The 25,132-nt window shown below is 42.8% G+C and overlaps 1 protein-coding gene across 1 annotated transcript in view; it reads right to left on the reverse strand.

The window, feature by feature from the left end:
• Positions 1–16,713, reverse strand: part of GRM3 (glutamate metabotropic receptor 3) — a 64,325-nt gene extending 47,612 nt beyond the window's left edge. The window contains exon 1 of the mRNA XM_084206027.1: positions 16,615–16,713. The gene's annotated coding sequence lies outside the window, so the exon portion shown is untranslated. The remainder of the gene's footprint in view (positions 1–16,614) is intronic.
• Between the last annotated feature and the right edge of the window lie 8,419 nt (positions 16,714–25,132).

The raw sequence follows: 25,132 nt of genomic DNA on the forward strand, positions 1-25,132 counted from the left end.
TTATAAATGGGAGACAGTAAACAAAAACACAGCTTGTGGTATAAAATGTGCTTCTCTCCTTCATCAGACTTGGCAGCATTGCTGTCTGTGCAGTGGCATTGCAGCACCAAGGATGCTGAGCAGAGGTTCAGAGGGAAGGTGCTCATGCAAAGGCTGATTTGTCAGGGGAGGTTTCCCCTTTGGGTTGTGAGGGATGGGTGCCTGCAGGGTTTCTCATGGGTGGGACTCCTGGAGGAAGCTGGGAGGCAGATTTGGGTGGTCAGTGAGCAGAGTCACTATGGTGACACTGAACAGACATCTTGGTGGGATGGAGGCTATTTTAAAGCAGATCCCAGAGATGGGCTTGCAGCTCAGTTCATCTCCTGTTCTCTCTGGTGTGCACCTCCCACATGCTTTCTCTGCAGCTTGTGTAACTCAGGACTATATATACAAACATTTTGTACCTATTCCAGGCTGATGCAGCCCATATTCTTCCTCTTAAACATGGTGAAGATACCACTGATCATATCCTTCCTGAAGTGATTTCACTATACTGACCACTCCTATTGGCTTTTGCAGAGCCATCTTCTACTAAAAGCATGTTTCTAGGATATTTCTAAAAGAAGCATTTGCTGATCAAGCGGAAATTCTTTTATTTTTTTGTTTATATTTAAATTTGTAATGTCAGCTATGGGCAGGGTTATGTTGTTCTAGGTGTTCTGTTAGTACTACATTCCTGCCCTATAGCCTTTGGATCTCTGGTGGAAATAGAAGTAGAGTCTGGGTGTAGAAGCAATGTAAATATCAACATGGAAAATAAACAGGCTGAAGGAGAAAAGTTTCCATATCTGCATCAGAGAGTTTCTGCCAGCATTGCTCTATCTGAACTTTAGCCAGAAGCACTCAGCCTGTGAAACATCTTCATTTGGCACTCCAGAGCCCCTTGTCTTTCCACCACAAGAAGCCCACAGGGGAAAGCTACATCTGCCCTTGGGGGACCCTCAGCACATCCCTTACTGAAAGCAACTCACTTGTGTACAACAGCAGCTGTGCTGCTCTCACTGGAAATCCACTTGCCTCTAGGTCTGAATCGTCAGCTTTGGTGGATTATTTCTCTGTGTGTGAAAAGTTGATTGCACAAATTTACTATTTCTTGGTGTAAGAATGCTTATTTACTAAGGATGGGCACATTCTTGTTTCTGTGAAAGCAACTGAAATGAGAAAGAGGTTTGGGGTTTGGGGTTTCTGCATTCAGTGTCCCACTGATATCATCTCCAAAAGTAAATCTGTCTTCCAGGGCTATATTCCCATGTCAGCTCTTGTCCTCTGCAGGCCTTCTGTCTGCAGCTCACAGAGCAGGTTCACTGTGCTCTTGGTTCAGAGATGAATTCCTCTCAGATTAAGCATTTTCAGCCTATTTGTCTTGTAGGTGTCAAACCTCAAAGAGAATTGCAGCTGAATCTTTCATTTAGCCAGATGACTTATAAATCAAACATTATTGCTCATACATCAGTGGCAATTTTGTCCATGCTTTCCATCATGCCAGCACCAGTGCTTGGTACTGGCAAAGCAGCACCCAGCAGCCATGCATTTTCCAGTCTTCCAGTTATAAGGATGGAATGGGATGCCTTACAGAGCTGAGGCACTTCAGATTGCCTAGCTATTTTTCAACACCATTAACTAATGAATAGGGCAATCTACATGACAGAGCTAAAGCTCTGGAGAGGTTTCCTCTCCTCCCTACCATGTGCTATATCCTAAATTTCCCCACATTTTTTCCCCCTCACAGTGTTTTGCAGGGCTCATCTGTTTATGCAGCTTCCTGACAAAGGATGCAACAGGAGCTGACGTGGGTGCTGGAGAAGATTATGTTTAGCTGCATTGTGGGTGGCTCCCCCTTGGCAGTTGAGGATTTATACTGCATTTCTCAGAACTATAATGTGTTATTGTGGTGCCTGGAGCCATATGCCAGCTCAGTATCACCTGCTGTCCTTTGTAAACTTTCTCTGGAGGAGAACCATGCCCAGTGGAAGGTCACTGAGGAGGCTCCCACCACACCTGTGCTCTTGTGGCATTTTACAAATATTGAAGCTAATAGTTTCATCAATAGATCTTTCTCCAAGGTCACCCATCAGAGAAGTATCTTTCCCTGAGCCTTTGCTGTGCCCTACACATTTTATCTTAGGAAAGCAAATATCTAAAACAATTAAAATTTCAGCTCAAAATTCCAGTGTGTGTTTCAAGAGTGACACAAGAAGCTGGATGCCAAGATTTCTTTCTCTCAGAGATCATGGATAACTTGCCCAGTAGCACAGATCATCCAACACATTTATCACATTTATATGTGCCCTGGCAGAGCTTGACCTTAATACCTGATGAGAACTGCACTGAAATATAATGTCTTATTTAATCAGAAAAAAAGTGACAGACAAGCTTGGGTCTCCTTGCCAATTATAATTAGAGATGTCGTCACCTCTGGAAGAGAAATATTTGTAAAGTGACCCAAAGCTTACAGTGACAGACCTGTGCCAAGCACACAAATTGCTCACACCCTGATTTTGGCTGGCTGAAATCTGGTAGCTTAAATCAGGACATAAAAGCAAACAAAGAAACAAACAAACCAGGGAAAAGTTGCAAACTGGTGATGTGGAGAAAACAAGCAAATTTGTTCTATGGAAATGGAGAATTTCCTTCATGAAATGTTAATCAGGTACTGGCATATAAATTTGCTGAAAATTAATCTAAGCGCTTTAAATTTCAATTGTTGGCTGTTACATCTCTGATTTTTTTTCTTGCCTTGTGAAATATGACAAAAATGGCTTTCCAATTAGGTACTTTTGTGAATTTCATTTCATCTTGAAAACCTGTACAGGGAAAACATTAATTATTGCAATTAGCACCAGCAGCAGCATGAGGCTACAAACCATACAGGTTCATGCCATGTCTAGAATATTGTAAAAGAGTATGAAAAACCCTAAAAATTTAGGGGAAATTTCAGTATAAAGACATATAAAGCAAGAGATAATACATCAGACTAGGAGTAAATCACCAGTCTTAAAATAAAAACTTATATTCTGTTGCTTTAGAACAAGAAGAAAAATTCAGAACACTGTGTTACTATTTGCACTGTGTTAGCATCAACATCTGATGCTTTATGTTTTCTGCAATGTCAACATAGAGCAGATGCCCAGCCCTCTCCTCAGAGATCTATGATATCCTGTTTCACAAAAAAAGGATTTAAAATATTAATCACACGGGAAAACAGATGTCTTTGACGTGTTACTCTTTAAGTTTCTGGATATTAAATAACTCTATAGATTAGAACTAGAGGTATTAATTTAGCCTGGTGAAGAACAAGGAGCCCCTGAAAATCACCAGACATTAATATAGTGTGGAAATATGAGTCTTTGTTATTTGTTAAAATACATGAGAGCATTTGGCACTGAGTTCTTCCAAAGTGAGTTTGGTCTCAGGAAGGGAGTTACAATGAGCAGACCACCAGAGGCAGAGCTCTGGGTCAGGTCATGCAGGCTCCTAAATCATTAGAGTTTCTCCAGACTCTGACAATGAGTACATTCAAGTGCGCTGAGAAGTCCAGCCGTGAGCCCGAGGCTCGGTGCCATCTGGACAATTTGTGGTGTAATGATCTTGATGTAATGCAGGGTTAGACCTTTGAAAGTCCCACCATCTTCCCTTCTGTCTTCTTTGGAATCAGATGGATCCTACTGCTTTTTGTCCATCTGCTTGTTTCTTCCAGGCTCTGGTGACAGCTGAAAGCTCACCAGCAGTGACTGCAATGGACAGGCAAGTGCTGCCTGCTTATTGATTGTGTGTTAGTTGACTTTAGTCTCAGCCTTCACCTGTGATCCCAGAAAGGCATGGAAAAGGAAAAAATGGGAGTATAAAGCCTTTGGGGACAAAGGAGCAGCTGGCTTCTGTGACCTGTGGATGTCACTGCAATTATTCCTCCTAGGTGGTGTGGGAGCACCAGCACCAGGCTAAGGTCAGCAATGTCAAATGTTGGGTGAGAGAGGTGATGGCACAAGTGAGGAGCAGTCTTGCCCAGAGTAAACCCCGATGTTTTCAGTGTCATGTCCTGGGGATGAAATATTTAGCTAAGAGAAGCTTTAACACTTGTGCTTAATGCAAGTGAGGCTTAACTAAGTGAAGTTAACACCATCCAAAGTATAGCCCCCCAAGGAGTATCTGTGCATTTACTCTTTAGACACGTATTTAACCTTTCCCTCTTAATTGATTCTTAACCATCTATTTTTTTCTGCCCACACAGAGATCGTTGCTGCTTTGTGCCCCTAATCACTTCTCAGCTCTCTGCAATGCCTGCAGGGTTTTCCTTGAGGCTGGATCTCCCCTGAACCTGTGTTCCAGCTGAGGAGCTTTGCCTGGGCATTCTTGACTCCCTCCAGAGCAAGCTGCCAGATTTCACTGTTGCTATTGTGCCAAGATGTTTTCCCCACGTTTTGACAATACAGAAAATATGGCTGAGCCTCTGCATGTGTGGAAGGCAGAAAGTTCTTTGCTGCTGTTGCTGCTGAGGTTTTGGCTGGCAGCACAGGCAGCCTCAGTCACACCAGACTCAGGGCAGCAGTGTAAACCCTTTTTCCTCTCTGGCACATGTGTGGTGACTCCTGCTGCCACCCAGCCTGCTCTGATGGGACCAAATCCTGGCCTGGACCCCCAAGTAGCAGCACTCAAACCTGGCTTGGAGGTCTCCACATTCCTGCTCAGGATGGGAGAAACTGGAATAGTGAAGGTGATGGCAAGCAGCGGGCAAAGCTCCCTCTGTGGTTCCTTCTCCCTGCCCCAGTCTAGTGATGAGCCAAATAAAAACCTTCCCAGGCTGGTGCTCCCACCCCTGTCTAGTCTGAGATGCATCTCCATGTTTACCACAGCCATACTAACAACTCAGCTGGAGATATTCCAGGTTAAGATGGTTCTTCTCATTTGATCAAGGCAGTAGCTCTCCCTCTGACACATTCACTGCAAGCACTTAGAGCAGGAACTGCTGCCTTGCCCGTGCCTGGGCAGGGCTGAACTCTCACCTCATCACCCCTGACCAACCATTCAGTGATGAGATTCCATCTGCTTCACTTGCTCACTATCATAAGGCAGCATTTTAGGCACTTCTGACCTCCTCCAGGAGAACTGCCTGCCTATTCTGGTTAAGAAAGACTCCAGGTGTCTCTTTCCAACCCCAAGAGCATGAAAATATTTCTAATGAAAAGACATGCTCCTTTTTTGGGTTTGCCCAGCATCTGCAATATGAGGTCAAGGTAGGTGCCTGATTACCCAGACAGGGTTTCACCTACTGGCCACTTGTTTTGTCATGTTCCTGGTAACAACACAAAGCAATAGAAAGGGATCAAAACATAGAAAGAACGTTCAGGTTTTCAGAGACAGACCTATTTAGCAGCGGGTTGTAGCTTTTTGATGTTTAGTTGTTTTCTTTCCTTTTTTTTTAAATATAAAAGGATTAAAAATTTAACAACAGTAGCCTCTGTTGAAAGGATCCTTGCCTCCTCCACCCCCCCAGAGCTCAGACTGGTAACTCTTCCATCACACGAATGTTACCTCCAGGCAACAGCATTCAGTGGAGTGTGAAATCACAATTAACAGAGCAAGTGTTTTGTAAGTGAGCAGAGACGGCCACAAATTACATCCTGCTATTAGCTGACTTTGGATCAACATTGTTGAGCAGCTCCATGATTACTGGGCTGTGGCGTGTATTAAAAAAACATTAATAAAACATAATTGATTGTGAATTGTGCTTACTGCCTTCATAGTTCTAATCACAAAAAGTCTCAGAAGTTTGCTGGAAACAAAAGCTGCCCTCAGCTATTTGTGGGAACTGGATTGTACTAAAAATTTTACAGAATTTGTTTTGCAGCTGCTGTAAATCAGTAAACTACTGAAGCCTGTGGGTTTGCAAGCTAACAGATCCTCTTTGCCTTTTTCTTTTCCAGTCAGCAAAGAGAGGTACAAGACTGCCTCACCTCCACCAGAAAATACCACTGGAAGTGGAAACAACAGCTCAGTCTGCCATGCACTAGGTGTGTCCTTATGTCACCAACAGGGAGCAGGAGCTGCTATTTACTGAGAAACAGGCAAAAACCAGAGATATACTCTGAAAATACTCACATTTATGGCTCTCTGTTGGGCCCTAGGTTATTTTCAAAGCTTAAATCAGGTACTTGGAATGTTAATTCTGATTCATGACCCTGTCTGGGCTCATGGAGGAACAAGATATGCCACAGAAGTTTATGGCTACGTTATCAAACTTGGATTCCCTGCTATGAATTTATGGACTTTAAAAAGATTGTTCACAATCAGCCAAATGTGGGACTTCAAATGCGGGACTTGAGGCCCAGCCAGTGACACAAATGGACTGCTCTTCTTCATCAGTTAGTGCTCCAGATGTCTAAAGCTCCCTCTCAGGCTGAGAATTCCCAAAACACTTCAGAGCCTGCCTGCACTTGCTGATCAAGGTGATGCTTAACTGCACTTTTAAGCCAGATTTAGTTGGAGGAAGAGGAAGCTCTGCCAAAGTCCTCAGGGAAAGAGGCTCAGAGATATGAGTGGGATCTTGTTGCCCTAGCTGTAACTATTTCAGAAGTTTCCTCACCCAACAGAGAAGTGGCATAAAGTGAGGAATAAACCTCACAAATTCTGAATCTCTTCTGCTGTGACCACTAAAAATGCTAGTGCTAGGAGTGTTTAAAAATCCTAGAAGTGTGTTGAAAAATCTTAGAAGTGTATCTAAAATTAGGTAATATAATGCCTGCATTATTTATTGACTTTTTTTCAGCCTGTGCCCTGGTAAATAAACTTGTATAAATAGTGGGAGTAGATTGCTTAAAAGCATTTCCTGTTAAAGAGCTAGCAGCAAGAGTTATTTTTAATGAAAATAAACCAGAGAAAGCAAATTTTTCCTCTTCCTGCAAAGATTTATCTCATGAAGGCACCAAGGAAGATGCCTTGTCCTGAGCAGGGGGGTGACTTCTACTGCTAAGAAATGAAATGTCAGTCAGTCATCACTCAGACTCGTGTCAGTTTAGTACTCAGCTCTTTGCAGGGGCATCCTGGAACAAACAGCTCCAACCTGCACCAAGCTTCTCCTCTTTCCATACCACCTGTCCCTCCCTCAGATCTGGTGCAAGCTGCTTGCTTGGCTCCTTCCATGCAGCTCCCCAGCAGTGTATGTACATGCAGACATATATTTTTATGAGAGGAGCCAGAACCTCACACCCCCAACGCATACACTGCATCCTCTCACTCTAAATGGCCATTACTATGGCAACAACAGCTTAACTCAAAATTTAGAGAGGCATTTAGCACAAATTATGAAAGAAGAGGTGAGACACTGTGTAAGGCCACGTGTGGTTTGATGGCTCACCGTGTCTCCATTCACTGATGGCTTTGGGCCACCCTGGGGACCTTGCCACTTGTAGTCTGTCACCTTCTGCCCAGCACTGTGCAGGAAACAGCTTTCTCTAGCACTTTGTCTTTATTCTTTTCTGTGCTGGCAGTGAATGGACTTTCAGCCATCTGGTTGGCCACTCAATTTGCAGTCCGCCCAGCTTGGTCCTCAATCCCTCTGCCGGAATAATTCATGGCCTGGTGGTGAGGTGGGGGAATTCCTTGCTAATGAAGGGAAGGAAAGACACAGGCCCTATTTAGAGTATCTGGAACAGTGCTGGTGCTCTGATGGAGGCCCAGCTGAGCTGCTGGATGAAGCACAGTGCATGTCTGTGACACTTCTCCCTGCAAGGAGTTGCTCTGTGGTGCCAAACCTCCGACAGAACGACAAAGCAGAGGAAAGACAAACATGAATAACCTCAACAATTCCTAGTGAATCCATGTTTTTCTAAAGCCTGTGCAAACTTTGTCCCATGTTCTTATATAAGGTCACATCTTATTTAAGCCAAGGTGAAAGGTGTACGAGGAGAGGGTCTTTTTAGGAGGGCATGAGAGGGAGAAGATTTACATTAGATATTGAGAAGAAATTATTTCCTGTGAGAGTGAAGAAACACTGGAACAGATTGCCTACAGAAGCTGAGGATTCCCCATTGCTAGAAGTTCAGCTGGCTGGGGCTTGCTAGGGGAGGTTGAAATTAAATGATCTTTAAGGTCCTTTCCAACCCAAATCATTCTATGGTTATTCTATGGTGATGATCCTTTGCTTTGGAGGAAGCACAAAATTCACAAAAAATATTCAGAGAAATGTTCATATCTAATTTTAACCATCTGAAGTGAGGTTCCTCCTTTGGAACCTAAAGCTAAGCAGGATGAGCCCAGGTGTTAACTGTGCTCCTTTCATCCCTCACTGGAGGCGGACAAAGAGTTTTGGTGAAGGAAGAGTTAAAGCAGCTTTGCATGGATGTTTGTACAGAGGCTTATAATTTCTTGGAAGGTACAGTCCTCAGTAAGGATGTACTCCTGCCTCGCTCCAGGAAGAGTTAGATCTGATTTATTTTGGGAGGATCAGGACTGGATATTCTTTCTGTGTGGCCTCTGTGCCTTGTAAAAACAAGCTCTCTTGTTATTACAATTCTATTGCAATCTAAGATTAATACTTGCATCCCAAATTTCACCGAGGCCAGTATGAATGAATAATAATAATAATAATCCCATTAAGGAATTCAAGAACTGGCCAAGAGTCACTAGTTGTATTTGTTAACAAAACTGAACCAGAGGTGAGGATTTCACTGCTTTGCTTGCACTTTCTGGCTTTGATTGGGGAGAAACTTCGTGATTGCCAACATTTCTACTGACCACAGGAAGGCAGAGCCATCCTCACAGCAGCAGGTATGTAATAAAAGGCATTCTGTGATAATTGCCTCAAATTCTCCTGTCAGGCAGCAATTGAAAAAGGAGAGCTGAGAAACCACACGACCAGGTGCATGAGAAAAAAAGTAGGTTAGGAATTGAACATGCCAGATTGTGAATCAGGCTGCACTCCCCTCAAGGGCATATTCTTCCAGTTCCACAGCTTGTTTCATAGAGAGGAAGACGATGGAGAAGAACCATCTCTGGAGATTGTCTGTTTTTCCCAGGGCTGTGGTGTTACTCCACATGCCAGTGTGGTGCCTCTGGGAGGAAAAGGGCCCTACATCTCATGTGATGAACTGCAGAGGGATCTTTGAGCAAGGAGAAAAATCAGGAAGCAAACAGCAGCCCAGGATGTGGCTCGGCTGCAGCAGTAGCTGAGCAGCAGCTCAGGGTGTGCTGAGAGTGGGGACAAGTTCTGAGGGTCTCACTAAAAGGGAAGAGGGGAATTACAGAAGGATAAAAAGCATGGAAAAGTGAAGGAACTTGAGGGGAAATTTGGAAATTCATTTTCTAGGGCAGATAGCTTTGACAAAATTCTAGACCTTTAAGCTACATGACGGCTTGCAGGGAGAAAGAAATGCAGTTCCCTAAGTTTTAAATTGAATTACCTTATGTGCTTTTTAGGACTATCACACTCAGTTTGTCAGCAGTGAAACACCCTCCCTTCATGGCTCAGGCCCAGCTACCTTTTCTCAGGAAAGCAAAATCAGCATAGCCAACATCTTCCTTTCCCTATTCCACCCAGGAATGAAAAATACACACGGAAAACGGGGAGGCTTGTGAAAGCAGGTGACAAGATTTAAAATGGGAACTCCTATGGCATCTCTCCAATATAAAATGAAGACAACACTTGAGTAACAGCCTACTCTTATCACAGACTGCATGTTTTTGGTAGATCCTGGTAAGTGGTAGAAGTGACATCTACATTTGCAATAAAAAGGTGTCAAATATGGCCAATCCTCCTGACCAGAGGAATTCCACTGGATAAGCTGCTGACTGCTTTGGCTGTGCCCTACCTGTAACTTTCCTGTCTAAAACAAGTCTGCAGGGTGTGAAATCAGGGTATACTGAATTCAGAGCCAAGCTTTCACTGATGTCAGTCAAACACAGGCTATCCCCAGGTGACACTTGTGTTCCAGTTTGAGTGTATTCTTTCTGACATAGCATAAGACCAGGGCATTTTATTTTTTCCAAGACAGATACATCATCTGGCAGCTTCCAGCTGATGTAAGATAGGTTACAACAGTGATACAGCCTATCTATGGAGAGCCTCTTTGCCTGTGGTTTCCTGCAGGGGGTTTTTTGGTGTTTGCTGTGTGGCTGAGCTCACTCCTCAGCCTTTCTTTATCAAGGGATTTTAATCACATTTTTCATTCCTTTATTCAGCCACCTTCCTTTCCCCAAAAAGGAAACCTGTAACAAATTAATGTCTTCAAAGTCTGTACTTTGTATGATTCTGTTGACACTGGCTAGCATTCAAACTTTATTGGAATTGACAGTTAATGTAATTGCATAAGCCCTGTTTCCTTAGGAAAACAGCATTCAAAAGATGAGGGCATGCTGCAAGAACTCCTCAATCCTTGCAGGGTCCCAGGCTTTAACTTTTAAACTTTCCCTGTTGTTATGTAAGCCAATAGCACAGCTTTATTCCCAGAATCAGTTAATTATAGAACTTGGTTCATCAAATATATTTTAGCCATTGAAATAGGACGAAATAAATTCCACACTGCTATATCTATTTCTCTCCATGGACAATGAACAGGGTCTGTAGAACTAGACAAAGGAACTTCCTGACTGCAGTGGACTCTTCAGACTCTCCTTTAGTCAGTGAGACCAACATGGCCAAAAGTTGTTGGCATGCAATTCACAGAATTTCACAGAATCACAGAATCAGTCAGGCTAGAAGGGACCAGTGGGTCACCTGCTCCAAACTCCCTGCTCAAGCAGGGGCATCCCAGAGCACAGGATTGTGTCCCAATGGTTCTTGACTATCTCCAGCGAGGGAGACTCCATGAGAGATTTCCTCTCTGGGAAATCTGTTCAAGTGCTCGGTCACTGCACAGGACAGAAATTCTTCCTCATGTTCAGGTGGAATTTCCTGGGCATCAGTTTCTGCCCTTTCTTTGCCTCTTGTCCTACTGCAAGGCTGAACAGGCCCAGCTGCCTCAGCCTGTCCTTGTGAGGGAGATGCTTCAGTCCCTTAAACACCTTTGCAGCCTCTGCTGGACCCTCTCATTTGTACTGAGCAGTCCAAAACTGGGCACAGCATCCAGATGTGGCCTCACTAGGGCTGAGCAGAGGGGCAGGATCACCTCCCTTGACCTGCTGGCAATGCTTTTCCTGGTGCATCCCAGGATATCATTGTCCTTCTTGCCTCCTGGGGCACGTTGTAGCTCATGGACAGCTTGCTGTGCCCCAGGAGCCCCAGGTCCTTTCTATTTTAGGCTGATTCTCACCCTGTGCTCTATTGACTGTATTGATGAAATCCACATATAATCACTGGGGTCACATGAGACATCAACAACAAGGATATCTCCATAAGAGGGACTTCCCTTCATTCTCAGATTTTCAGTGTAGCAGAGGTTTGGTCCCTCTGTCACATTATTTGGATGTTATCAGGTAGTATCAGACCATAGCACTAAAAGCTCTCCTCTGTTGGAAGGAGCAATACCATATCAAATAGGGAGAACTCACATTTTGCAAATCCATTTTTTCTGTGGGCAGTGTTTCAGTTTCATTCTGGGATCATTGATTTGCTGGATCTGAGCTGTTTTCTTCATCAAGCCCAGAGGATAAGCTTTTTTTGCACTGCATCTTTCTCTCTTCTATGGCTAATGCTAGTTTATTCTCCTTCAAACCTTATGTAAAGCTTTTACAGGAGAATGCATCTGTGATATGCTCTTCAGCTGTTTTTTGGAAAAAATATGAATAAACCAGAATAAACTGGAAGATTGTCAGTGTATTTTGCAGATTATCTGTGTTCCAACTCTACTCACAGGAAAATGCAAAGTCGATTAAAACCCACCAAGTGTAATAAATATGTTTTTTGATTCTGTCAGCATGGCTAAAGATAAAAGCTAATGGCAAATCCATAATACAGTCATACAGATCAAATGATCTATCAATCCATAAGCTTGCATTCATGACAGATAAATGCTCTTATTATCTTCACAGCATGCCCCAGTTAGTCCAGCATGAACTTGGTGAGTTAACTTGGCACTCTGCTGTCAGGGTGTTGGCATGCAGGAAGTTTGTTTGCTACAATAGCATTTTAAATGCTGAAAGCTCCATTTCTTCAGTCTGTGAGCTGTTGCTTTCATTGATTACTGCTCAGCTGAGCCCCTCAGCAGCTCCCAGGTGTATCCCACTCCTTTTTTTCCAGTTGTGACCACTTTGTATTCCTTTTTCAAGCCTTGCCCCTCTTCATGCCAGCAGCTTCTTTCTCCCAAGTTATTGGTGCACTGAGCCTCAAGCAGAAAACACCCTACATTTCCACTCACCTAGGGCTTGAGACAACCACATGATGGGAAATATTGGAGGCACCACAGTCAGAGAAAACTTGTACATTTTTTAAGATAAATTCAAGAATTTGTGTCAGTTATCAGCATGAGACTTTTGTCTGGTCCACTGGTTCAGTGAGTCAAGGGTATTATAGTCTTGAACTACAAGTTCTCATGTATGAACAGACTGTTTTGAGCTAGGACTCTAATCACAAGGAATAAAACACTGTCTAATGCAATGGCCAAATCAAGTACCAGTGAAAGAGGCTCCATTTGTGTCAATCATAGTTATCTTGTTGATGGATCTGTCCCATTGTTAATGTTAAAACCCTTTTTGTTCTCTTGTTCCAGATATTCAGAATTATTCATTCATCCTGAATGGATATTTTGTGCTTAAACTGAATCTTAGAAGCTTATTTAGAACCACTTAAGATGTTAAATTAAATATGAGTGTAATGTGGGGAGGCATAGAAATGAAAGATCCATAATTTTTCAAGTGTAAAATTAAATTCCTCCCTCCTTTCCTCTCTGATTTTATGCATCTAGTACAAAGTATATGGAATTTGAGTAGGTGTACTAAGAAATTCAGAGCATTTTGATAGATATCTGCATGTGAGAGATACATGACTATTGTAGGTCCACAGAAATACACCAATTGGTTAGTTTTTTTTCTGATAGAAGTTGCAGATTTTCTCCATTTACGTTTAAAGGCCAACAGAACTGACGTATGAATTCTTTCCTATTTTATCTATTGCATCTCAGGACCCACAGAGAAGAAATTAAAAACTCATCATCTGGCCAGCATGGAGGCTGAGAGCTTTGATGGTTTCAGCTGTTAAGCCTGCTGTTCCACAGAGCCCATTTTTGACTCCTAGCTCTGCTGCCCAAGCCGATGTGCTGATGTTTGGTTGGAAGGGATACAGTTCCAGACAGGGTTAGCAATTTACAGAATTTCCATCAGGCTAAGCATAGCAGTGAGCATATATGTGCATGCATGCATGTGGGCTTTGTTGCTGTTTTCAGCATTCAGGAAACAATTACAGGAGAGCATTAGCTGTGCTTCAGTGCAGGCTGTGAGTCTAAAGTAATGGCATGATCTTCACTCAGGGACTGAGAGTGTCCCAGATGGATCAGCAAGGCAGCAGGGAGCTAAACCTACAGCACAACTAATTTCATCCAGTTTACTTCTCTGTTTTGAACACCTAACCCTTACACTCAGATTTTTTTTTTTGGTGCAATTATGAACAGCTCTCTCCTTTTTAGCAGCTGAACCAATAAACAAGATTATTTTTCCACAATTACAACTCCATTTATTACAGGGTATAATGCTATCCCTGTATTTTAGGAATGGAAAGCTGAGGAGAAAACAAAGTATGGCCCAAATCAGTGGCAGAAGAATCAAAGATCACTTCTTTCCCGGTGTCAACATAAAACTCTAAGAGATCATGAATGTCTAAGAACAATGAAGAGAACAAGAAGCTGCAGGCAATGGGGTATTACCTTCACTACAGCCCAGTCCATACATAATAGGAAATGGTTCCTGTTATAAGATTGATATAGCTGCTAAAAGTAAACACCATATAGGTTACCAAAACACTTTTTCAAGTCTTCATCATCCAAAGCTAATTTGTTTCCCCGCAAAAACATTCATTGAATACCCATTTCTCTTTACCTTTGCTGCCTCACTTAAACCAGACAGCTATGGCCACAGTGCTAGTCCTTTACAAAGCTATTTGTTCACAAAGATAATTAATTTCTGTGGCGAAATGCATAGCCAGCAGCAGAACCAGGAGAAAAGAGCTCTATGATAGTAGGTCAGAACGATTTAAAGTGCCCTGAATACTCATTGTGTTGTTGATGAGAAGGAGCAAACCCTGGAATTTTCTATGAAGATGTCCTTCAGCACTTTTTGGCTGTATGACAATCATCTAACCTAATTAGTGACTTCCTCAAATCTCAGAAAAACTCATGTACATCACATATTTCCTACACTCATTAAAGCACACAAGATTATTTTTTTCTGGTGGTTTTGGGTTCACAATATAATACACAAAATCCCCTTCCAACTGTTGGAAAGGCTTCAGCACAGCACGTAAACCAGAGCACTGAAATCTGGTTCCAGTCTCATCTCTGTCTTTGGCTCACCTCTCTGTACCTATAGAAAATAGAAGATAGCATTACTTTGTGACCTTGCAGTTGTGTCCTAAGGATTAATGCTTGGAACGCTCTACACGCTCCTGCAGTGCACAGCAGCCAGGTCAGTGAGTACACTCTGTTCCTCTTTGCATGGAGGTAAATTAGGTGTGCCTCTGATGGCAGCAGAAATTTGGCCCCATTGGATGAATCCCGTGATCTCCAGGCTTTAGAAGGGTTCATGGCACCATGCCTCAGACCTAACTTCAGTGCTGTGACATATCTTGCAAGGAAAGGTAACTTTTGGGTTGTGGGAGAGGATGCTGATAGTTAAAGCAGGATTTAGGGGCACGTTGGTGAAACTGGAGATACTCTCTGGAGAATTTTATCACCTGCTCCCTTCTGAACTGGTGGAAGAACAACTCAATAGGGCAGTGGGGTCATCTCTGCTGCTAGCACATAGAGAGAAAATCATAACCTAGCTCTTTTTCCAGGGCTCCCTCTACTTTCTGGGTGCATGGATGTTCCTTAGGAAAATCCCATGGGATTTTCAGAGAATGTGGGTTTGGCTGCTGCTCCAAAGTGCTTTCTGGAGAGTCTTTCTAATGGCTGTTGGGAAGAGCAGGGAAGCCAGGTGAAATACGAGGGTGTCAATAACACCTATTGAGTCTGAGTTCCCCTGGGCCAGAGCTGCTGCTTAGGCAGACACCGTAGGCAGAGTTCTTGGCAGGCTGACTCTGCCTTCTGAGGCCAGGCTTCATCCTACAGCCACCAGCAGGGTGCTCCTGGGAGCCCCTCACTGTGCTGAAAATAGCCAGCCCCGATTGTTGGGGATCTGGGCTACAAGGGAGCCCTCTCCCCAGGCAACCCTTAGTCCATCATGCCTTGCCAAGCACCAGCTAAAACCTCAGAATACACCAGCTGGGCAAGCAGCAGTTATTATTTGTATAAATTATTCATGTATTTCCATTTTATTTAATAACTGACTTACAACTATTCATATTACTGGCTCCTTACTCCAGCACTTACACAGACTCAAAGGGCAGATGATAAATACATTTAATACTTCCTCAAATGCAAATGTTTTTGTTTGTTTTTCAATGTTTACTTGCTTGACTGGAACATTTCACTTGAGCCTCATTTCCCAGTTAGTTACAGCAGACTGCAAAGTGGGATTCATGCCTGGGTAAAGGTAATTTGCTTGCTTTACAACACCAAGATAAATACTGGTCTGAAGCACCGTCATGAGGTCAATCAGGTCTGAGATTTTAAATGCCAAAAGATTTACAATTCCATCCTGACAGCCCCTGTGCTCCTCCTCATGTTTTCCACAGCAATAAGACTCATTTAAGGCTTTAAATATGGGAAGCAGAAAAGGAGTCATTAATTTTACTTGCACAACAGCGTTCACAACTTGTAAGGCTTTGACAGCTTCCTTAAACCAAAAGGAATTCAGAGAGCTAGGGCAATGAATGCTTACCAATACTTGCATTGGAAGGACATCGTTTTCAGGACTGAACACACATTTTTGTCCTGCAGGAAGCTGACAGTGATGAGACTATGTAGGATGCTTTACCACTACATTCACATGATGCTGCTTAATTTCCCATTTCATCTTGTTCAGCATATTCCCTTTGTGTTTCTTAAATCAATAGAACTGCAGTGAGCCAAAAGATTTCTTCAATATTTTGCAGGATGCTCTGCCCTTACCACCATACTTAATACCTATTGTTTTCAGTAAGACAAATAAACTCCTTAAATCTTATATTTGCTACTTAGGAGGAAGTTGACTGTGTGTTTTGGGGGATAAGAAATTCAATTGCAGAAAGCTAAACATATATGCGTGGAGGTGAATGCTTTTGGAAACAAATTCTGTGGGCTTTCATATTTGTATCACTGTCATGATTTCGGATGGAAAATGGAAAACTTGTGATGAATGCATAATAGGCTATTGCATTTCCATCTGAGACAGAAGGAACGTGCTCACTTCTTCAGAAGGGAAGACAGATGAAGGCAGGCAAGCTGCAGAATAAAACAAGAATTAAGTGATAGCCTCTTAATGATCATTGTTCTGCTATCTGTCCATTATCTGTCTGGGTGTAGGTAGCAAACACCACATGAATTTAAACAAAACCCATTACTCACACTCACTCACAGACGTGATGATAGGAGTTGCTTGACAGGTCTTACACAGGAACCTCGGATGTAATTGAGCCCGGTGCTCTGTTGATTCTCCTCCAGCAAATTCTCTACCTGTGCAGGAATATTTTAAGACCTCACTAACTTTGACAGAGTGTTAGGGGTTTTTTTTGCTTATTTGTGTTTTGTATCATTATTGGGTCTCTACAATAACAGATGGTGAAGTCTCCCGAGTAAGCCAAATGCCAGTGATTTTCCTCGCAGGATGTCATGCAAAAACACTAACAGCTCGGTTCCTATCAGTACTAGAAACTGATGGGCCAGCTCCAGCACCTTTTAAAGTTCCTGGGTGTCTTTGGATCAGCTCCATAACACAGCTGAATGAGGCAGGCAATCTGCTTTAAACACTCCTTTATTATTCCCAGAGTTTCTGCTGAATATCCTATCAAACAGGCTAAAAATCTCTCTTCAAGAGCACTTTCTTTTTAGAATACACAGGTTATTTTAGAGATGAGTAAAATCAGGACAGTAAATTTAAAATACCCATTTGTTTTTCCTTCTTGAATCAGGGACTGCTCCCTTCTGAGATAGCCGCTGCTGGTGGTTTGTGTTTGCTGTCAGCAAACAGTTCTACAATTGCACTTGGCATAGGTGACCACCAGCTTGGCCAGGCTTGTCTTTCCTTGGTCTTTCCCTGTGTCTCTTGCTGTGCCATATTGAAGGAATATTGCTTAATGGCTATAATGGGATATTTACATCTATTTCATGCTCCTAGAGCCGTCCTAATTGACTCTTTTCTCTCATCATGATTAACTTATCATCTACCGATCATGAAATCTCAATAGAATTCATAGTTCTCTGTCAAGTGTGATTGTAGAGACATTTCTTCATCCCTTTAAGTCCCATATTCCACACTGGTGATATAAAAAATTGTGGAGTCCTTTCACCACATTCATGGACTTTGAGAGTAAGTTTGGATGTATTTATAAAGTCCATAAATTTAGATTGTCTTCTATTTATATCTAACTGCATTTCATGTAGAAATTCTTATTTTCAAGTACACACATCTATTTATGACCACTTTTAAAATTAAATTTCCTTTTAAGTGAACTGTTGGTGGTCCCCTAACAAAGAGGGGTTTGCTCTGTTGGATCTCTGATCTGAACAGGTCCTGAACTGGAGACTAGGTCTGATTCTTTTCATTGTACTTAAAGAGAAAAGAGGGGGAAGTGGTTTTCCTCTCCTTCCTGGTTCCTCTGAGGAGATAACTGAATGTCTGACAAATACTGTATTTTAAGAAATACATAAGTGTAAGCAGGGGCCCTGAAGAAGTGGCATGCTCCCTGCAATGGGCTTCACACACGTGCCAAGAGGGAGCTCTTCCCTCTTTATCTCTGGGTCTGTCTGCTGAAAACAGTCAATAGCCAGAAATGGACACTGAGTGACACAGCAGCAATAGGGACAAGATGTCTGTCAACTTCATACAACTCTAGTTATGTACAGATATTTGTGGGTTTTAGCTTTCATTCCTCTAGGCCCCTTGCTTTTCAGAGAGGTAAGTCCTGAACTTATCCACTTTGGCATTTTCCATGAGAGAGGAGAGAGGTAGCAGAGACAGAGGAAGGAAGGCATTTGTTATGAAATGTCTTCAAGGAGAGTTAATTTTTTTGGCTGATGTCTGTGGAGTTTTCATATTTATTCAGAAGGAAATCATGCTCAGCAATTGTCATTACCTCCCAGAGAAGTGCTGCATTCGTTTGAAGGTATATTTGACACATACTGTGTCAAAGCTCACGGTCTCCCAGACATGACATGTGACAGCTGAAATTATTTGACATGCTCCAGTTAAAGGAATTGAGAACCAGATTCCCAAGGGCTGTGGACAGTTTCTGTACATAAAGCTCTCTTTGAGTATAAAGGAGATTTTTCAAAAGCATTCAAAATCGGTTTTTCCTGCTCTCATAGAGTTAATTCTGGATTCTTTTGATCACCAAGGTAGTTCTTCAACATATCTGAGCCAGTTTGGCTGAAATGATCTTAGCAAACAGGATGGGTCATGGACCACTCTGATCTGGATACCATCTGACACAGCTATGCTGTGCCATTGGAGAGAAAATCTCTGAAGCTCAGAACGGGAAGGTCCCATCCCACAGATCTGATGTGAATACTGCTGGGGCTAAGATGGTCTCCAGCCCCTTCCCAGGAGTTGTGTGGGAGAGTTATATTGGACAAAACTCTGTGGCTGGAGACCTTTAGTCATTAAATGATACAATCATATTCTGGTGTCTGTCACTGTTTAGGAGCTGTAGCCGCAATCTTTGAGCTCCTCTGCCACCAGGACAGATCATCAGAACTGTGCACATGAGGAGCTGCACCCTCAAGTGTATGGCTATGTCTGGTCTCATAAATCAAACCTCTGTGGGACCATCCTGAGGCAATGAGATCCTTGGGCCACAGTAGTGGGCACTCATCCAGCTCTCCTCTGCCAGCCTCTGAAAAAGGGGCCCGTGCTGTAAATGTATCTGGTGAATGGTCCCCACTATGTGCTAAGTCATGCCAATGAATTATTCAGCACAATGCCACATCCCAAAGGAACTCCAGGGATCATTCAAGCAATTTCTCAGTATGGGCAATCAGGATTATATTGTCAATGTCTTTTCACTGGCACTGTTTAGCTCATTAGTAATACAAAAAATTCTCACCACTTCTGCTGGAGAAATCTTCTTTGATGCATCCTAGCACTCAATTTGCTTTGCTAATAGCTGCCCATTGTCCCTGGGCACCATCCCCCAGTTGAGAAAACTCATGTGCCTCTCCCTATGAGGTCTCAAGTATAAACTTCCAGGTGCTAACTGAAATTCCTTATACTTCCTCAAAGTTGAAAGCTCCCCAGTCAGTGAATACAACTTCCAGAGTACAGACAGAAAGGGTATTTCTGCAGGTGCAAGGTGATGTTGCTGCCATTGCACAGGACATAATTTGAAACTTGTATATAATCCATGTAGTAATGTGAAAATAATAATTGAAGTAGGTGTATGTATACAGAAAGACTACTAGAAAACACAGGATAGTGATGAGGCTGTTTTAGGGGAGAACAAATGTGGCTTCACATGTTTAGCTTAGTGAAAGGAAAACTGAAGATTTTGACAGCTATCCATAGACACCTCAGGTGTCTGAGTACTCGGAAGGGAGGAGAGTAAAAGACATTTCTGGAATTAGAACAAATGACTGTAACCTGGTCCTGAATAAACAGACAATGGAAATGATAAAGAAATTTCTAAACAGCAGAGGAATGAAGTTTTGGAAAACCTTTCTGACTGCAGGAATAACAGTCAAAAAAAGCAAAATTTAAGAGGGAGCTGAAGAATTCCAAAGAAAGGATAATATGACCAGATGGTTCATGACAGCAAGAACTGAACTCAGTGACCAAAGTCATCCCTTCAGGTCCCATCTCTGACAACCTGAAAAGTATTTAAGAAGACCATGTCCCATTGATCTGCAATGACAGAGAAGATGGAGACTGAGTCTCAATCTCTCCAGATCTAAATGCAGCATGCTACCCTTTAGCAACAGTTCTGCCATTCCATTTAACAGCAAAAGAGCCCAGGAATAGCTTCTGTGGCAGCTTGATTTACCACAGTTGTGAAAGAATGGACTGAAAGAGATATTTTTCCTATGCTGTAGTATCTTTTTTCCTGGATATGCAATAAACACGAGAAATAAATTGGCAGATATCTAGATACAAATTTTAAATCAATGAGATCTGAAATGCAAGAGCTTTTGTATCCAAATGGCTGCTTCATGCCCTAAATTCTCCGAGTTGTGCTTAATTCTTGCAGCACATAAGGCATGTAAAAACCACCCACTCACTACTTCAGAGCCATTTTTCTTCATCTAAATGAAATTTCTTTAGTTCCATTCATCTTTACAGCTCATTCAACAGGTCTCTCTACAGCAGTGAAGGGAAGCATGTTTCAATGTGCTAATCCAGCTCGGAGATGGATTAATTGACTCACATGCCCCTCTGATCACTAGCCAGATGTCTCTCCCCAGCTGGCAAGCCTTACTAATTTTCTTGTTGTTGTTGCTGTTGTTAATTCTGGGTTTCCAGCCAGCAGGGGCTCAATCAAGGGCAACATGCCCTCTGCCGACATTTTGTATTCTTTGGGCTGCTTTCCCTTGGGCAAAGACATTCAGCTGTGAACCTCCTTCCCTGGCTCCCTGTCATCTGGCCTGTGGCCCCTGGAGAGAGCTCTGCTGGTGCAGTGGCACTTGTGTATCCGGCACTTTGGGCCACCACAGGGTTGTGCTGGGAATATTCAAGGTAGGCAAAGGAGGCATATGGGGCTCAGATGGCCAGTTCCAAGAAGTGACCCAAAATTTTAGGTCTATGTATTGAATTTTTTATTGGGGGAAAAAAAAGACTCATAGCAAGAGTTAGAAATATCTCCTTTGTCAGGCTACAAAAGGAAATTTCTGTGAAATTGTATGAGAGAAAAGTCAAGAAGGCTTAAGAGGGCTGTGCATGACTAGAGCAGTTGGGACACTAAACTGGGATGCAATGTAACATCAAGAGTGGTTTGAAGATGGGATGTATGTGTGCTCCAGGCTCTACTCCAGAGAGTACTCTACATGTCTTGGGCAAGACACTTCACTACTCTGGTACTTTCCAATGCCTGTGAGAGTTTGGGGTATTTTTAATGAGCGAGGCAGGGTGAAAATTAAATATAATTAGTATCACTGAACATACAGCCATGTATTTTCAGTGTGAAGGCTTCTGCCATGACTTGCAGTGATTTGGCTAAAACCATGATGTGACCACGTGGAAAGGTGTCAATTTTGGCCAGACTGTAGAGCATTGTTCTCTCCTGTCCCATCACTTGTCTTGGGTCATCACCATGATCACATTGAGTAGAGACTTAATGTACAAGAGTTCGACTGGATGATAAAACTTTTATTCACCTCAGCAGTGAGGAAGTTACTAACTCACACAGAGGTTATCAGCAGTGGTCACTGAGGGAGGGCAGCTGAGAGCAGAGGCAGCAGCAGGAATGTTGGAAGATTTGTACGATTTAACACAAAGACCCTGAAATTCAGCTATGCACACAGCTAGAGCATTCTGTGAGCTATGAAGGTAGAACACTGGTTTTCTAATTTCTCACTAATGGGGGTTATTTATCCCAAGCTGTAAACAAAAGGAATTCCTGGATTATATGAATATTTGCCTTTTCTTTCCCTTCTCTTTTTCTGTTCTTCCATTTTCCCTTCCCAAAATTATTTCAGCAAGACAGAAAAGAAAAGCAAACACTTCTCTTTTTTTTTTTTATTAGGAAAGAAGTAGCAAAATATTGTTTCATGACAAGGTCAGAGAAGCACAGCTTGAGAAGAGAGAAGTAGGAAGATCGTCTAGGGTGTGAACATTAAGAATTCAGCTGCATTTCTATGGACCCAGTACTTACTACTCCATCTAAAAATGTGGATGAGCTCATTTCTTCAGCATCTGAGCAGTTGCTTACATAATTAAATTCAAAGGGCATGTCGGTGTTGAAAGGGAGGGTTGCAATTTGTTGCTGTTAGGATTTTTCATTAAAAACCAAGCAGTTTTTCTGACTGGCAGGAACAATGGTTGCAGAACAAAAATGCTATTAAATAAGGAGAAGGCAAAGGCTTTTCTTTTTTCTTTCCTTTTTGCTTTCCTTTTTTTTTTTTTTTTTTTTGAAATAGCTACCTGCCTGACATCTCCACACTGACTTTGAATAAAGTACAGCATTTAAAAATAGTGGGACTGCAAAAGGAAGACAAGGCAGAGAAAAGAGGAGCCTTGACATTAAGAAAGGTCTGGCAGGTGATAGGTATATTATATATACCAGATTATATGTGTATATCTACCAATACACAGAAATGTTTGTATCTATCTGTGTGTGCATGCCTTTTATCTCCAGAGGAGAAATTTGCCTTTGCTGCTGAAATTTTCCTGAAAGCTCAGTTAATTAGTTCTCATAATACCCATAGAGGCAGACTTTAGTATCATCCTTATCCACAGATGAGGAGATAGGAAAGAGCACAGAGAGAAGGATGCACAGAGAGATTAAGGGATTTCTGCTACAGTGAATTCAGTGTAGAGCTGGGAATTCAGTCCAGCAGGCAAAATCCTAACCCTATTAAAAGCAATGGGAGACTAACTTATGAGAAGCCTGGATTTGGCAATTTTTGCTTGCTTTGTTCAAACCTCTCTGATCTATTCACAGCTACATGTGTCCTGATGATGCTTTCAGAACAAAACTACACCTGTGACTGTGTATGGCTCCTGGTCAAATCTCAGCTGAGTCCCTCAGTCTCAGAGCTTCAGAACGGGGCTGACTGTTTCTTTGAGGGACTCTCTACCATACATTTACATATATCTTAAAATAGTCTGGAGTGATAAGCGAAGTAATTTAAGATCTTCCTAAATAGAATACTATGTTCTCCCAGGCCACCAGGGTCACAGAACTGAAATTTTACATCCCTAGTTGCTATGTCCCACCTCACAGTGCTCTCAGAAAATGACTGGAGGGTTTCAGCTAAACAGATGAGCTACTTCTAAATTAGATTGGGTAAAGAAAGCTCATTAAAGAAAAAAAAATAATGTCCTCATTTTATAATGGCTTTGTTGCCTTCTTGCTCATATACTTGTTCCAGGGCAGTATTTTCATGTTATTAGGGTGTTTTCAGCTCTTATTTTTGAGCTCACTTCATTAATGTTGGTAGAACACTTTGAAGTAGAAAATGTGCTAAGTGGTATCACTGACACACTTTCAAGGCAACGCTTTTGCCTTCCCAGAGGTCATCTGAAGCAAATTTGTCACACCTGCAAATGTGCACAAATTGGTGCTGGCAGTAGAGGGACAGATTTCCCTGGAAAGTGCTGCAGCAGCTGTAAGCTGGCTGCAAGTGCCTGGAGGAGGATTCCTCTTTCCAGCAGGAAGCTGGGGTCTGCCAGCCTTGCCGAGAGGAGTCTGGCAGTGAGGCAGCTGTGCAGCACAGCTCCACTGTCTGATGTGCTGGATAAAAATTCCATACACTCATCTGGAAGTCTCCCAATGGCTCCTCCAACGCTGGGCACCAAATGTGCCATTTCCTTTTCCTCAAAAGCACTGTCATGGAATGAGGAGTGTGGGGAGGAGCACAGGGTTTGTGTGGGAAAGGCTGCTGTGGTGGGCAGGAGATGGAACTGCTGCAGCATCTTTGAACAGGATGTGGGGACAGTTTCATAGGATCACAGAAAGGCTTTGGTCGAAATGGACTTTAAAGATCATCTGGTTCCCATGCCCTGCCATGGACAAGGGTACCTTTCACTAGATCAGGCTGCTCAGAGCCTCATCCAGCCTTGCCTTGAGCACTTCCAGGGATGGGGTGTCCACAGATTCTCTGGGCGAGCTGTGCCAGGGCCTCACCACCCTCGGGGGGAGAATTCCTCCCTAACATCTAACATCCATATCTGGGGGCTCGCCCACTGACCAGGGGTTTGCCAGTGGTGCAGGGCTGTTGCACACCAGGATTTTACTGCTCTCCTCCTTCTTGCCTGGAGCATCCCAGGGCAGAGGAAAGGTTTCTAACCTGAGGCAAGGGTTTATCTGTGAAGAATGATATCCAAAGAATCCTGTGGTATGTTTGCCAAGTCTGAGGCATCAAGGTTAGTTTTGAAAATCACTGAAACCATGGCCTGGCTCCCTGTATCCCTTCCCAAGTGTGGGATCACAGGAGGGGTCCTCTTGGCCTTGGGGTAGGGTTTGGACACAGTGCTGCTGCCAGTGGGAAATGGGAAGCTGTCCTGGCACTGTATGGCAGCCTTCCCTCTAACTGCAATAGCACAGCTGCCTGCTTGCTTGTGGCTCTGATTTATTACCTTGTCATATTTCAAAAGCTAAAGCAGGTTGAGCTTGGTCAATGTTTAGATGGAAATGTCTCCAAGGAAAACACAAGAGCTAGAGGAAATGTTCCCTGAGTCAGAGTCAGGGCAATAATCCAGTGTGGTGTTAAGGATGTTGCTTTTGGCCTGATTGCAAAATCAATGTATGGGCCACTAGTGGTCTGTGGGGAGGGACTGTAATACCCAACATGACTGGACAAGAACTGGCTGGTCTTTCTTTTCCTACAGGGGTCAGCTCTACAGCGGGTGTAAATTGGATGAAATGAAGATGATGAATCCGGCTGATTGCTTTCTCTGTCTTGTCTCATTGCTTGGATTTAGAGGTTTGGTTGTTTCCCTTTGTCACCTTCCTTTATGTGTTACATAATTCCCTAAATGGCATGGAATGACACAAAATACAAACATTTAGCAATTTTCTTTCCTAATAAATTTCCCGACTTCTGGAAATCCATAACTTAAGGGTCCTCTTAAAGGGTTGGGGTTTTTTTTCTGCCTAAAGCTATTGTCACGTGGATTTGAATTTTCCCTCATGACTCCCACAGAATTGTCTGAAATCCCAGGCTGCTCACGGTGGTCTGCAAGTTTGGATCCATTATATACCATTTTCTCATACTGAGCATCACCT

Source organism: Fringilla coelebs (assembly GCF_963513975.1).
Source record: "Fringilla coelebs genome assembly, chromosome: 5".
Taxonomy (NCBI): domain Eukaryota; kingdom Metazoa; phylum Chordata; class Aves; order Passeriformes; family Fringillidae; genus Fringilla; species Fringilla coelebs.